Source organism: Hyla sarda, unplaced genomic scaffold (genome assembly GCF_029499605.1).
Source record: "Hyla sarda isolate aHylSar1 unplaced genomic scaffold, aHylSar1.hap1 scaffold_1036, whole genome shotgun sequence".
NCBI lineage: Eukaryota > Metazoa > Chordata > Amphibia > Anura > Hylidae > Hyla > Hyla sarda.
In genome coordinates, this window is record NW_026607655.1 from 51,469 (window position 1) to 63,887 (window position 12,419).

Genomic DNA, 12,419 nt, shown 5'->3' on the forward strand with positions numbered 1-12,419 from the left:
GTATCCCCCTCCGAAGTAGGAAGGGGGGTGTATTCACCCGTTTTTCTAGCTCCCAAGCCTTCAGGCAGGTTAAGGTTAATTATAGATCTCAGGTATCTAAACCAGTTTCTTGCAAAGAAAAAATTCAGAATGGAGACAATCCGTACAGTGAAGACAATATTGTAGACGGGGGATTTTCTTACAACCTTAGACCTAAAGGATGCATATTTTCACATCCCAATTCATCCTTCTTTCAGGAAATATCTGAGAATTGCAGTATGGGTTCAGGGAATCCTAGTGCACCTCCAATTTGGAATTTATACAGCCCCCTTCATCTTAACGAAGGTCGTGTCCGCCATAATGGCACATCTTCGGGTGAAAGGAATAAGAATAATTCCATACCTGGACGACTGGCTGCTATTAGCAGAATCAGGAGAGTTATTGGAGAATCATGTTCAAATCACTCTTGAACTGTTAGATCGTCTAGGCTGGATAGTAAATATAGAAAAGTCTCATCTTGTTCCATCCACAAGAGGATCCTTTCTTGGTTACAAAATCGACACAATTCAAATGACCCTACACTTGTCCCGAGAGGAGGGACCGTCTATTGGTGTCTGTGAAGCATATACTCAGACTACATCTGATTTAGATAAGAACCCTAATGAAAGTCCTCGGTCTGATGTCCTCCTCAATAGAGGCTGTTCCTTGGGCCCTCTGGCACCTGAGGCCCTTGCAGATTGCAGTTCTCGGTCAGTGGAACCGATCTCTTTCCAGCCTAGACACCAAGATGACAATGTCACCATAGTTCGAAACTCTCTAACCTGGTGGACTCACCTTCAAGATGGCGCACAATTAGAGGAGCCAAATTGGATCATACTTACCACAGATGCTTCAGGCATCGGGTGGGGAGCCCACATGCTTCAACAATCAGTTCAAGGAACTTGGAAGCAGGCAGAAAGGAAGATGTCATCCAATGCCAGAGAGTTGAGGGTGATCTATCTAGCCTTATGTTATTTTGCCCCCTGTCTCAAGGACAAAGATCAGAACGGACAACATAGCGTCCGTATACTACATCAACAAGCAGGGAGGTACAAGATCTCAGATTCTACTCAGGGAAGTAGAGAAGATCATATCTTGGGCAGAGAACTGGGTATCAAGGATATCAGCAGTTCACATAAGGGGAACACACAACGTACTAGCAGATTGTCTGTCCGGAGACATCATACAACCAGGAGAATGGTCCCTGGATCCATCAATTTTTCTAGAATTAACAAAGATGTGGGGTATGCCACAAGTGGACTTGATGACAACCAGGAACAACTCGAAGCTAGAGAAATTTTGCTCCTTGTATCCGACGGACAACCCGTTAGCAGTCGATGCCATGACCATTCCATGAACATTCAGCCTAGCATATGTGTTTCCCCCTGTGCCCATGATTCCCAAGGTTTTGAGGAAAATCAAACAGGATCAGGCCTCAGTAATCGCAATAATTCCATTCTGGCCCAAGAGATCTTTGTGTTCCCCTGCTCATGACCATGAGTCAGGGGATATATTGTACTCTCCCTCTGAAGAGGAACTTAGTGACACAAGGAACACGGTTCTGTCACAGCCTCAGATCTTACAATCTGACAGCTTAGAGGTTGATCGCACCCTTTTGATGGCCAAGGGCTATTCAGACAGAGTTTTGGACACTTTAGCTTGCTCAAGGAGTAGAGCTACTAACCAGGCTTATGCTAGAATAAGAAGAATTTTTCTAGCTTGGTGTCAGTCCAAAGGTATTGATCCCTCCACCCCATCAGATCCTCAAATTCTAGAATTCCTTCAAGATGGGTTTGAGAAGGGCCTATCGCCAAGTACACTTAAGGTACAGGTCTCGGCCCTTTCTGCTGTCCTTCAGAGAAGAATTATGCTCACTCCTGAAATTAAGAACTACATTAGAGAAGTTTCTCGCCTAAGACCCAGGATTCTAAGACCTCTCTCTCCATGGGACTTACCTCTAGTTCTAAGGAAGCTCTCAGATCATCCATTTGAACCCATTCAGGACATTCATTTAAAATTACCTTCCTTTAAAACAGTGTTTCTACTGGCCATAACTTCTGTCAAGAGGGTAGGGGAGTTGCAAGTCCTCTCTTCTATAGAGCCTTATACTATCTTTCTCAAGGACAAGGTCTTATTGAGATTTCTCCCTACCTTTCTTCCTAAGTTATTGCCCTACCAACGCTTCCTGATGAAGAGGATCAGTTACTCAAGAATCTAGATGTAGTTTGTTGCTTGAGAACTTACCTGGAGAGAACTGCTACTTTTAGGAAAGAAGAAAATCTTTTTGTTTTATTTCACGGTCTGTCTAGAGGTAAAAAGGCTTCTAAGCCTACCATATCTAGATGGATCTGTGATTGTATACATTTTTGTTATACTTTGGAGGAACTAGATCCCCCTGCTTTTACTAAAGCACACTCTACCAGAGCTGTTGGATCTTCCTGGGCTGAAACATGTTCAGTCCCTATAGAACAAATTTGTTTGTATGCTACTTGGTCTACTCCTGTTCCATTTTTTCGTTATTACAGGCAGACCAGACTATCCTCTCAGCTGAGTTTTGCTAACTCGGTAATTAATACTTCTAACCATTGAGGCCCTCCCTATGGGGTATTCTCCTTGCTATATCCCCACATTGTGTTGCTGACGGAGACGCTAGGGAAGATGTGATTTGATTGATAATCTGTTTTCCCTTAGTCTCCTCAGCAACACAAATCTCCCTCCCTAGTATTTAATTTATTTTTCTTTATAATTAGTCTGGTGTTTCACTGTAAGTGCGCCCATTATATGGGCTGTATGGGAGGAGCCATGTTTTTTGTTATTAAAATTCCTGCGTCCCGACACACACAGGGGCGTAAGACACACCACATTGTGTTGCTGAGGAGACTAAGGGAAAACAGATTATCAATCAAATCACATCTTCTCTTGGCAACTAGGGCACAAAGATCCGGCAGGGAACAGGAGGAAGTGCCAGAACTAAATAGGATTGGTTTGGGACAAGCAATGTGAGGAGAAGGTCCAGAAGAGGATTGGGCGGAAGGTAAGCGGCAGTCCGGGGTTCGCATGCTGGCAGGTCCCACAATGCGAACCACAGCAGAGCAGGGCCCTAACACTCCCTCTGCAAAGATTCAGTGCTTTCCTTTAGCCCGATAGCTATTCTGCCCAGGGCTGGTGGTTTGTTGGCTCCCTCAAACACCAGGGCCACACCCCCCACTAGAGAGCTCCCACCAGAGTCCCCCAGCACTCCTTGTGCCCATCCTTTACCAGAGTCCTCCAGTACATTGGCCCATCCTTTACCAGAGTCCTCCAGTACATTGGTCATCCTTTACCAGAGTCCTCCAGCACATTAGTCCATCCTTTACCAGAGCCCTCCAGTACAGTGGTCCCTCAACATACGATGGTAACTCGTTCCAAATGAACCATCGTTTGTTGAAACCATCGTATGTTGAGGGATCCGAGCAATGTTATGTTAATATAGGAAGGTATACTCACCTGTCCCCGATGCTCCAGACCGTCACCGCTGCCCTGGATGTCGCCCTCCATCGCTGTCGCCGTGTCCCCATGGTGTCCCCGCCGCTCCAGACCGTCTCCGCTGTCCAGGATTGTCGTTCCTTATCGCCGTCATCACGGCGCGGCAACGTGATGATGACGATGGAGAGCGACGGCGATGCAGGGGATCCTGAAGAGGATGCTCCGGAGCACCAGGGACATGTAAGTGATCGTCACCGGACCACACGGGGCACTTTAAATGGCTATCCGGCGGCAGCTGAAGCAGTCTACGGATAGCCGTTTATGCCATGGCCCCGACATACAAAAGCATCGTATGTTGATGCTGCCTTCAACATGCGATGGCCTCTGAGAGGCCATCGTATGTTGAAATTATCGTATGTCAGGGCCATCGTAGGTCGGAGGTTCACTGTACATTGGCCCATCCTTTACCAAAGTCCTCCAGCACCTTGTGCCCATCCTTTACCAGAGTCCTTCAGTGCTTTGGTCCATCCTTTACCAGAGTCCTCCAGTGCATTGGTCCATCCTTTAGCAGAATCCTCCAGCACATTATTCCATCCTTTACCAGAGACCTCCAGCACATTGGCCCATCCTTTACCAGAGTCCTCCAGCACATTAGCACATCCTTTACCAGAGTCCTCCAGTACATTGGTCCATCCTTTACCAGAGTCCTCCAGCACATTAGTCCATCCTTTACCAGAGTCCTCCAGCGCATTGGCTCATCCTTTACAAGAGTCCTCCAGCACCTTGTGCCCATCCTTTACCAGAGTCCTCCAGTAATTTGGTCCAACCTTTACCAGAGTCCTCCAGTACTTTGGTCCATCCTTTACCAGAGTCCTCCAGTACATTGGTCCATCCTTTACCAGAGTCCTCTAGCACATTTGTCCATCCTTTAACAGAGTCCTCCAGTACATTGGCCCATCCTTCACCAGAGTCCTCTAGTACCCTGGGCATATCCCCACCAGAGTTCTACAGCACCTTGGGCATATTCTCCACCAGAGTCCTCCAGCACCTTGGGCCCATTCTCCCAATAGTACATTTCTCCCACAGCCCTTGGAAATATGTCTCACCAGAGTCCTCCAGCACCTTGGTCACAGCTCTTAACAGAGTCCTCCAGCACCTTGGGCCTATATGTTACCAGAGTTCTCCATCTCCTTGGGTCCATCTCTTAGCAGAGTCCTCAAGCGCCTTGGGCCTATATCTTATCAGAGTCCTCCAGCAACAGTGCCACATTTTCATTTAGTACACTCATCTCCAGCACATCCCCCACCACAGTCCTTTAGCCTCCTGGGCCATCCCTCAACCAAGTCCTTCAGCACCTTGGGGCCAACCCACACCAGAGTCCTCCAGCAACTTGAAATTGTCCCTTATGAGAGCCCTCCATAACCTTGGGCCCATACTTCATCAGAGTCCTCCAGCACCTTTGGCCCATACCTTATCAGAGTCCTCAGGGCTTGGGGCACATACCCATTAGGGCCCCCGAGCAGCAAAGGCACATCCCACACCAGTTATCCTTTAGGACCCCAGCACAGCCCCCATCATTTACCCCCGTTCCTGCAGTACATTCCCCAACAATTACCCCCACATCTGGGCACATGCTCCCTCAACTACTTACTGTTTATATTATGATAACTGATAATTTATCTCCTCCTCAGGTAGGTCACATCCTGTATGATTCCAGGTCATGGTGTCCACATTGTAATTTTGGATTATTTGGCCCCTGTTGGAGATCATGTTGTTGGTGGCCGGACCCCCAGTTACTGCTGACTTTTTGGCCTCTGAGTTTGGCCCTTATGTACAGTATAGGCAGATGCTTTACCAAAGTCCTCCAGCGCATTGGCTCATCCTTTACAAGAGTCCTCCAGCACCTTGTGCCCATCCTTTACCAGAGTCCTCCAGTACTTTGGTCCAGCCTTTACCAGAGTCCTCCAGTACATTGGTCCATCCTTTACCAGAGTCCTCCAGCACATTTTCCATCCTTTACCAGAGTCCTCCAGTACATTGGTCCATCCTTTAACAGAGTCCCCCAGCACCTTGTGCCCATCGTTCACCAGAGTCCTCTAGTTCCTTGGGCATATTCCCCACCAGAGTTCTCCAGCACCTTGGGCATATCCTCCAACAGAGCCCTCCAGCACCTTGGGCCCATTCTCCCAATAGTACATTTCTCCCACAGCCCTTGGAAATATGTCTCACCAGAGTCCTCCAGCACCTTGGGCACACCTCTTAGCAGAGTCCTCCAGCACCTTGGGCCTATATCTTACCAGAGTTCTCCAGCACCTTGGGTCCATCTCTTAGCAGAGTCCTCCAGCACCTTGGGCCTATATCTTACCAGAGTCCTCCAGCAACAGTGCCACATTTTCATTTAGTACACTCCCCTCCAGCACATCCCCCACCACAGTCCTTTAGCCTCCTGGGCCATCCCTCACCCAAGTCCTTCAGCACCTTGGGGCCAACCCACACCAGAGTCCTCCAGCAACTTGAGTCTGTCCCTTATGAGAGCCCTCCATAACCTTGGGCCCATACTTCATCAGAGTCCTCCAGCACCTTTGGTCCATACCTTATCAGAGTCCTCAGGGCTTGGGGCACATACCCATTAGGGCCCCCGAGCAGCAAAAGCACATCCCACACCAGTTATCCTTTAGCACCCCAGCACAGCCCCCATCATTTACCCCCGTTCCTGCAGTACATTCCCCAACAATTACCCCCACATCTGGGCACATGCCCCCTCAACTACATACTGTGTATATTGTGATAACTGATAATTTATCTCCTCCTCAGGTAGGTCACATCCTGTATGATTCCAGGTCATGGTGTCCACATTGTAATCTTGGCATTATTTGGCCCCTGTTGGAGATCATGTTGTTGGTGGCCGGACCCCCAGTTACTGCTGACTTCTTGGCCCTTGAGTTTGGCCCTCATGTACAGTATAGGCAGATGCTGCTCAGAGATTTCCACTAAAAGTTTTATTGACTGAACATTATTGGATCAGAACATCAACTCTGGACGTGTCGCCATCTAGAGACTCCGACCGTGTAGAGTGCCCTGTGGGGTTAGAGGTCACACCGAGTGCAGAAGGTCGAGACTGTGTGTGGACATCTCCATAGACTCCTCAATACCAAGCGGGGCCCGGAACCTGAGGAGCCAAGACAACCACCAGGACAAACTAGTGGTAAAGACAGTGTCCTAATACACAGGCATCTCGTGACATCACACCCCTCCAGATGACAGGGGTGCTGCAAGAGAGATCGCGGGGGTTCCCAGCGGCAGGACCCCATCTTATCCCTATCCTTTTGATAGGGGATAAGATGTCTAGGGGTGGAGTACCACTTTAATAGTTCTGTAATGTGAATTGTGTGGTACAATCAGGTGTATTGTCAGGTGTCTTGTCCGGTACAGTCTGGTGTGTTATCCGGTACAGTCGAGTATATTGTCAGATACATTCTGCTATACCTGGTATAGAAGGGTGTATTGTCTAGTACAGAATGGTGTATTGTCCGGTATAGTTGGGTGTATTGTCTAGTACAGTCGGGTGTTTTGTCCAGTACAGAAAGGTATATTGTCTGCTACAGTTGTGTGTATTGTCCGGTATAGTTGGGTGTGTTTTTTGGTTCAGTCAGGTGTATCGTCTGGTACAGTCAGGTGTGTTGTGCGGTAATAACTCAATTATGAATTATGGTCATAGAAAATTATTAATTAAGAAAAATAAAAAAAAAATTGAATTATTAAAAATATCAAAATTATGACCTGGTGAATTGTAGACAAAGTTAATCAATACAATTCACATCTGAGTCTGACTATTTCCTCAGATATCAACAAGTTATTTTTATGACGGGATGACATTAACGCTTAAGGATGTAGTTTTGCAATAAACAATAATACACAGTATTATAAAGTATGCAGATTTATTGGTTATTAGATTATAAACATAAATGAGAAATAAACACAATGATATATGCAAATGAATATCAATTAGATATTAGTAAACAGTATAAGATTGTTAATTGACTACATATAGTAGAACAATATATGTGAGTAGTAAGTAACTTGTTAAATAAATAAAAGCTACTAGGTTAGGAATATCATACAAGAAAAAGGTTACATATCACTTTATTCAGAGGAACCTCATGATATCAAGGTGGGCAATATCTAATCATAGACATCTCAATATGGAATGCTAAATACTCCCCCCCGCCCCCCCCCCCCCCCCTTTTAACCACTACAAATCACATGACTCCAAGAATGGGGAAATCCATCTAAGAAATAAATATGGAAGAATTAGGATATCCACCCCCCACCCCCATTCTGGACTATTTTCTATAAATGACTTTGGTAAGACATTAAGACTGATAGCAGAGTCTTGCTCTATAACTTTGGAGGAAGAACTTAAAACAAGTTTCCTGTGTGGGAAATATATTTATAACACTTAGCTTGGCGAGTAGGAATTATATCAATGTCTAAGCAATTATTTAATGCTTTGATAGATTATGAGCCTTGATTCTTCTGCAGGTAGAATGAGGCCTCACAATATCCTAAAACTATATTCTCAATATCGATATCATTAATTATTTTATTTAATTAATTTAGTCGCCAATCTAAATGGTATAATTCAATCAACATTATCCCAATTAGTCTTAATTAAATGGAATACCATTGTTGTGTCTCTTACCAAAACTTTGTAAGGCTGGGTTCACACTACGTTTTTGCCATACTGTTTTCAATCCGATTTTCTAAAGAAAACCGTATGGCAAAAAAACGGATGGAACAGTATGGGAAAAAAGTAAACCGTATGCGTTTTTAAACTGTATACTGTTTTTAAAAGTGCATACAGTTCCGTCAGTTTTTATAAAAAAAAAAAAACAACATACGTTTTTGAAAATTTTGTCCATTTTTAATGGGAGGGGTCTTGGGTGGGGACTTTAGGATTCAAATGCGCATGTGCAAAGTAAAAACGTATACGTTTTTCCCGTATGGAACCGTATACATGTGCGTTTCTCATTGACGTCCATGTAAAAAAAAAACATATGTGGTTACAGTACGGTTTTTAAACCGGAGTCAAAACTGTGGTTGACCACGATTTTGTCTCCGGTTTAAAAACCGTACTGCAGCCGCATACGTTTTTTTTAACATGGACGTCAATGGGAAACGCATACGTATACGGTTCCATACGGGGAAAACGTATACGTTTTTACTTTGCACATGCGCATTTGAATCCTAAAGTCCCCACCCAAGGCCCCTCCCATTAAAAATGGACAAAATTTTCAAAAACGTATGGGTTTATTTCTACAAAAACGGATGGAACAGTATGCACTTTTAAAAACAGTATACTGTTTAAAAACCCATACGGTTTACTTTTTCCCATACTGTTCCATCCGTTTTTTTGCCATACGGTTTTCTTTAGAAAAACGGATTGAAAACAGTATGGCAAAAAACGTAGTGTGAACCCAGCCTTAGAACCTTACTTCTGCTCTGAGGAACACTGAACGGTCCATCTCATCATCAGGGACTGCCATTGGGTCGGTATCGTTTGATCAGTCCGGCTGGCAGGGATCTCACATGGCTTTCATGGCTTCCATCTTGTGGACCTCTTTCCTTTGTCTTTGTGTTCTCTAGAGTAAAGCCCTCAGCTCAGAGTACAGCTCAGATTAGTTCAGTTCAGTCTCCAGTTTTCAGTTAGAGCAGTTCAGAACCCTAACATCTTGTTTACCAGACTTATTAATTAGTTAGACACACCCTCCTAAATTGGAATTCCCCAATGAATGTAGGTTGGGCGTGTACATATGATAATGACTATGACATCACTATACTACCCAGAATGCCTTTCCTGTCGGTGTAATGTCACCTACCCATCCGCTAGGGGGTGCTATTGCATAAGCAATTAGCATCATTACCATTAAGGGTTAACTGTCAATAATTGGTCTTAAACCAACATTCCACACTTCACTAATGGAACCATAATTAACAAACAGGGATTACTTTTGACATCTATAAGTAATCAAACCCTGGATTCTCATAGACATAGAGTCTCCAATTAGACATTTAAATTTATTAGAGAGATAAGAATCATTTCATCTCTTTCCCACAGATGTGTGAATCTTTCTGTTTGTCCAGTCTTGGCAATTAACTGTTAGTCTTAGGAATATTTCTCCAGGTCTTAGGAATATAGATCATGGAGCAATGTTTCCTATGAGAATCATATACAGTGGTCCCTCAACATACGATGGTAATCCGTTCTAAATGAACCATCGTTTGTTGAAACCATCGTATGTTGAGGGATCCGTGCAATGTAAAGAATAGGAAGTTGTACTCACCTGTCCCCGCTGCTCCGGACCGTCACCGCTGCCCTGGATGTTGCGCTCCATCACTGTCGCGCGGTCCCGTGGTGTCCCCGACGCTCTGGACGTCTCTGCTGCCCAGGTACGTCGCTCTCACGTCGGCGTCATCACGTCACTACGCACGCTGCTCCTATTGGATGATGGGATGGCGCGGGCAGCAGCGTGATGACGACGATGGAGAGCGCCGGTGATAGAGGGGATCCCGAAGAGGACGCTTCGGACCCCCGAGGACAGGTAGGAGACCATCACCGGAGCACACGGGGCACCGTAAAAGGCTATCCGGCGGCAGCTGAAGCAGCCAGCGCTGCCGGATAGCCGTTTATGTGATGGTCCCGACATACAAAATCATCGTATGTTGATGCTGCCTTCAACATGCGATGGCCTCTGAGAGGCCATCGCATGTTGAAATTATCGTATGTCGGGGCCATCGTAGGTCGGGGGGGTCACTGTATAAGATAATAGATATGTACTGATGTCCTTTACAATATTAACAGTATATGACAATACTATATGTCCTACTGATTACTATATATATATATATATATATATATATATATATATATATATATATATATATATATAAAGAACTAATGTTCATTAGGATGAGACATAGTTATACTTATCTCTCCCCCTTCTTCTCTCCATTCACCCCCCTTTACCTGGGTGAATTTTAGTAGTGTTGTCTAGAGAGTTTAACAAGACCCCTTATCAGTCTCTTCTCTAAACACCATAAATAAGCTAAAGATACAAGAAGCATTGTACTCCCAGACTGGCATTAGAAACAGGAGATGAAACTTCAGAATTGGCCTACTTAGGTTAATACACAAAATGGCCGACATCATGCAAATATGCTATAAAACATATTAAACATAGTGATTCATTTTTGGCGCTCACAAAAAGCATGACTGGTGTATTGTCTGGTGTTGAAGGGTGTATTGTCTGATACGGTTGGGTGTATTATCCAGTACAGAAGAGTGTATTTTATGGTACAGTTGAATGTATTGTCTTGTACAGAACGGTGTATTGTCTGGTACAAAAGAGTGTATTTTTTGATAGTCGAGTGTATTGTCTGATACAGTCCTGTGTGTTTTCTGCTACAGTCAGGTGTGTTTTCTGGTAAAGTTGGGTGTGTTGACTGGTACAGTCAGGTGTGTTTTCTGGTACTGAAGGGTGTAATGTCCGGTATAGTTGGGTGTATTGTCTGGTATGGTTGGGTGTATCGTCCAGTACAGAAGAGTGTATTGTATAGTACCGTTGAATGTATTGTCTGGTACAGAAGAGTGTATTTTATGGTACAGATGGGTGTATTGTCTGGCACAGTTGGGTATATTGTTTGCTGTGGTTAAATGTATTGTCTGATAAAGAAGAGTGTATTGTCTGATACACTCTGGTGTATAGTCTGATGTATTATCTGGTACAGTTGGGTATATTGTCGGGTACACTCTGGTGTATAGTCTGATGTATTGTCTGGTACAGTCGGGTATATTGTTGAGTACAGAAGAGTGTATTGTCTGGTAAACACTGGTGTATAGTCTGATGTATTGTCTGGTACAGTCAGGTATATTGTTGAATACAGAAGAGTGTATTGTCCAGTAAACACTGGTGTATAGTCTGATGTATTGTCTGGTACAGTCGGGTATATTGTCGGGTACACTCTGGTGTATAGTCTGATGTATTGTCTGGTACAGTCGGGTATATTGTTGAGTACAGAAGAGTGTATTGTCTGGTAAACACTGGTGTATAGTCTGATGTATTGTCTGGTACAGTCGGGTATATTGTCGAATACAGAAGAGTGTATTGTCCAGTAAACACTGGTGTATAGTCTGATGTATTTTTTGCTACAGTCAGGTATATTGTCTGGTACACTCTGGTGTATAGTCTGATGTATTTTTTGCTACAGTCAGGTATATTGTCTGGTACACTCTGGTGTATAGTCTGATGCATAGTCTGGTACAGTCAGGTATATTGTCGGGTACAAAAGAGTGTATTGTCTGGTACAGTCAGGTATATTGTCTGGTACGGTTGGGTGTATTGTCTGGTACAGAAAAGTGTATTGTCTACTACACTCTAGTGTATAGTCTGATGTATTGTCTGGTACAGTTGGGTATATTGTCTGGTACACTCTGGTGTATAGTCTGATGTATTGTCTGGTACAGTCGGGTATATTGTCGAGTACAGAAGAGTGTATTGTCTGGTAAACACTTGTGTATAGTCTGATGTATTTTTTGCTACAGTCAGGTATATTGTCTGGTACACTTTGGTGTATAGTCTGATGTATTGTCTGGTACAGTCGGGTATATTGTCGGGTACGGAAGAGGGTATTGTCTGGTATAGTCGGGTATATTGTCAGGTACAGAAGAGTGTATTGTCTGGTACACTCTCGTGTATAGTCTGATGTATTTTTTGCTACAGTCAGGTATATTGTCTGGTACACTCTGGTGTATAGTCCGATGTATTGTACAGTCGGGTATATTGTCAGATACAGAAGAGTGTATTGTTTGATACAGTTGGGAGTGCAGTAGCCGGTTTACGTCTGGAGACACAGTCGCTGCATCAGTCACATGTGCC

The 12,419-nt window shown here is 44.3% G+C and overlaps 1 protein-coding gene across 1 annotated transcript in view; it reads left to right on the top strand.

Moving 5' to 3' along the window:
- The first annotated feature begins 3,035 nt into the window (after nt 1-3,035).
- The window catches only part of LOC130299095 (protein delta homolog 2-like), a 63,106-nt gene continuing 53,722 nt past the window's right edge, over nt 3,036-12,419 (top strand). The window contains exons 1-2 of the mRNA XM_056551393.1: nt 3,036-3,052; nt 6,509-6,688. The gene's annotated coding sequence lies outside the window, so the exon portion shown is untranslated. The remainder of the gene's footprint in view (nt 3,053-6,508; nt 6,689-12,419) is intronic.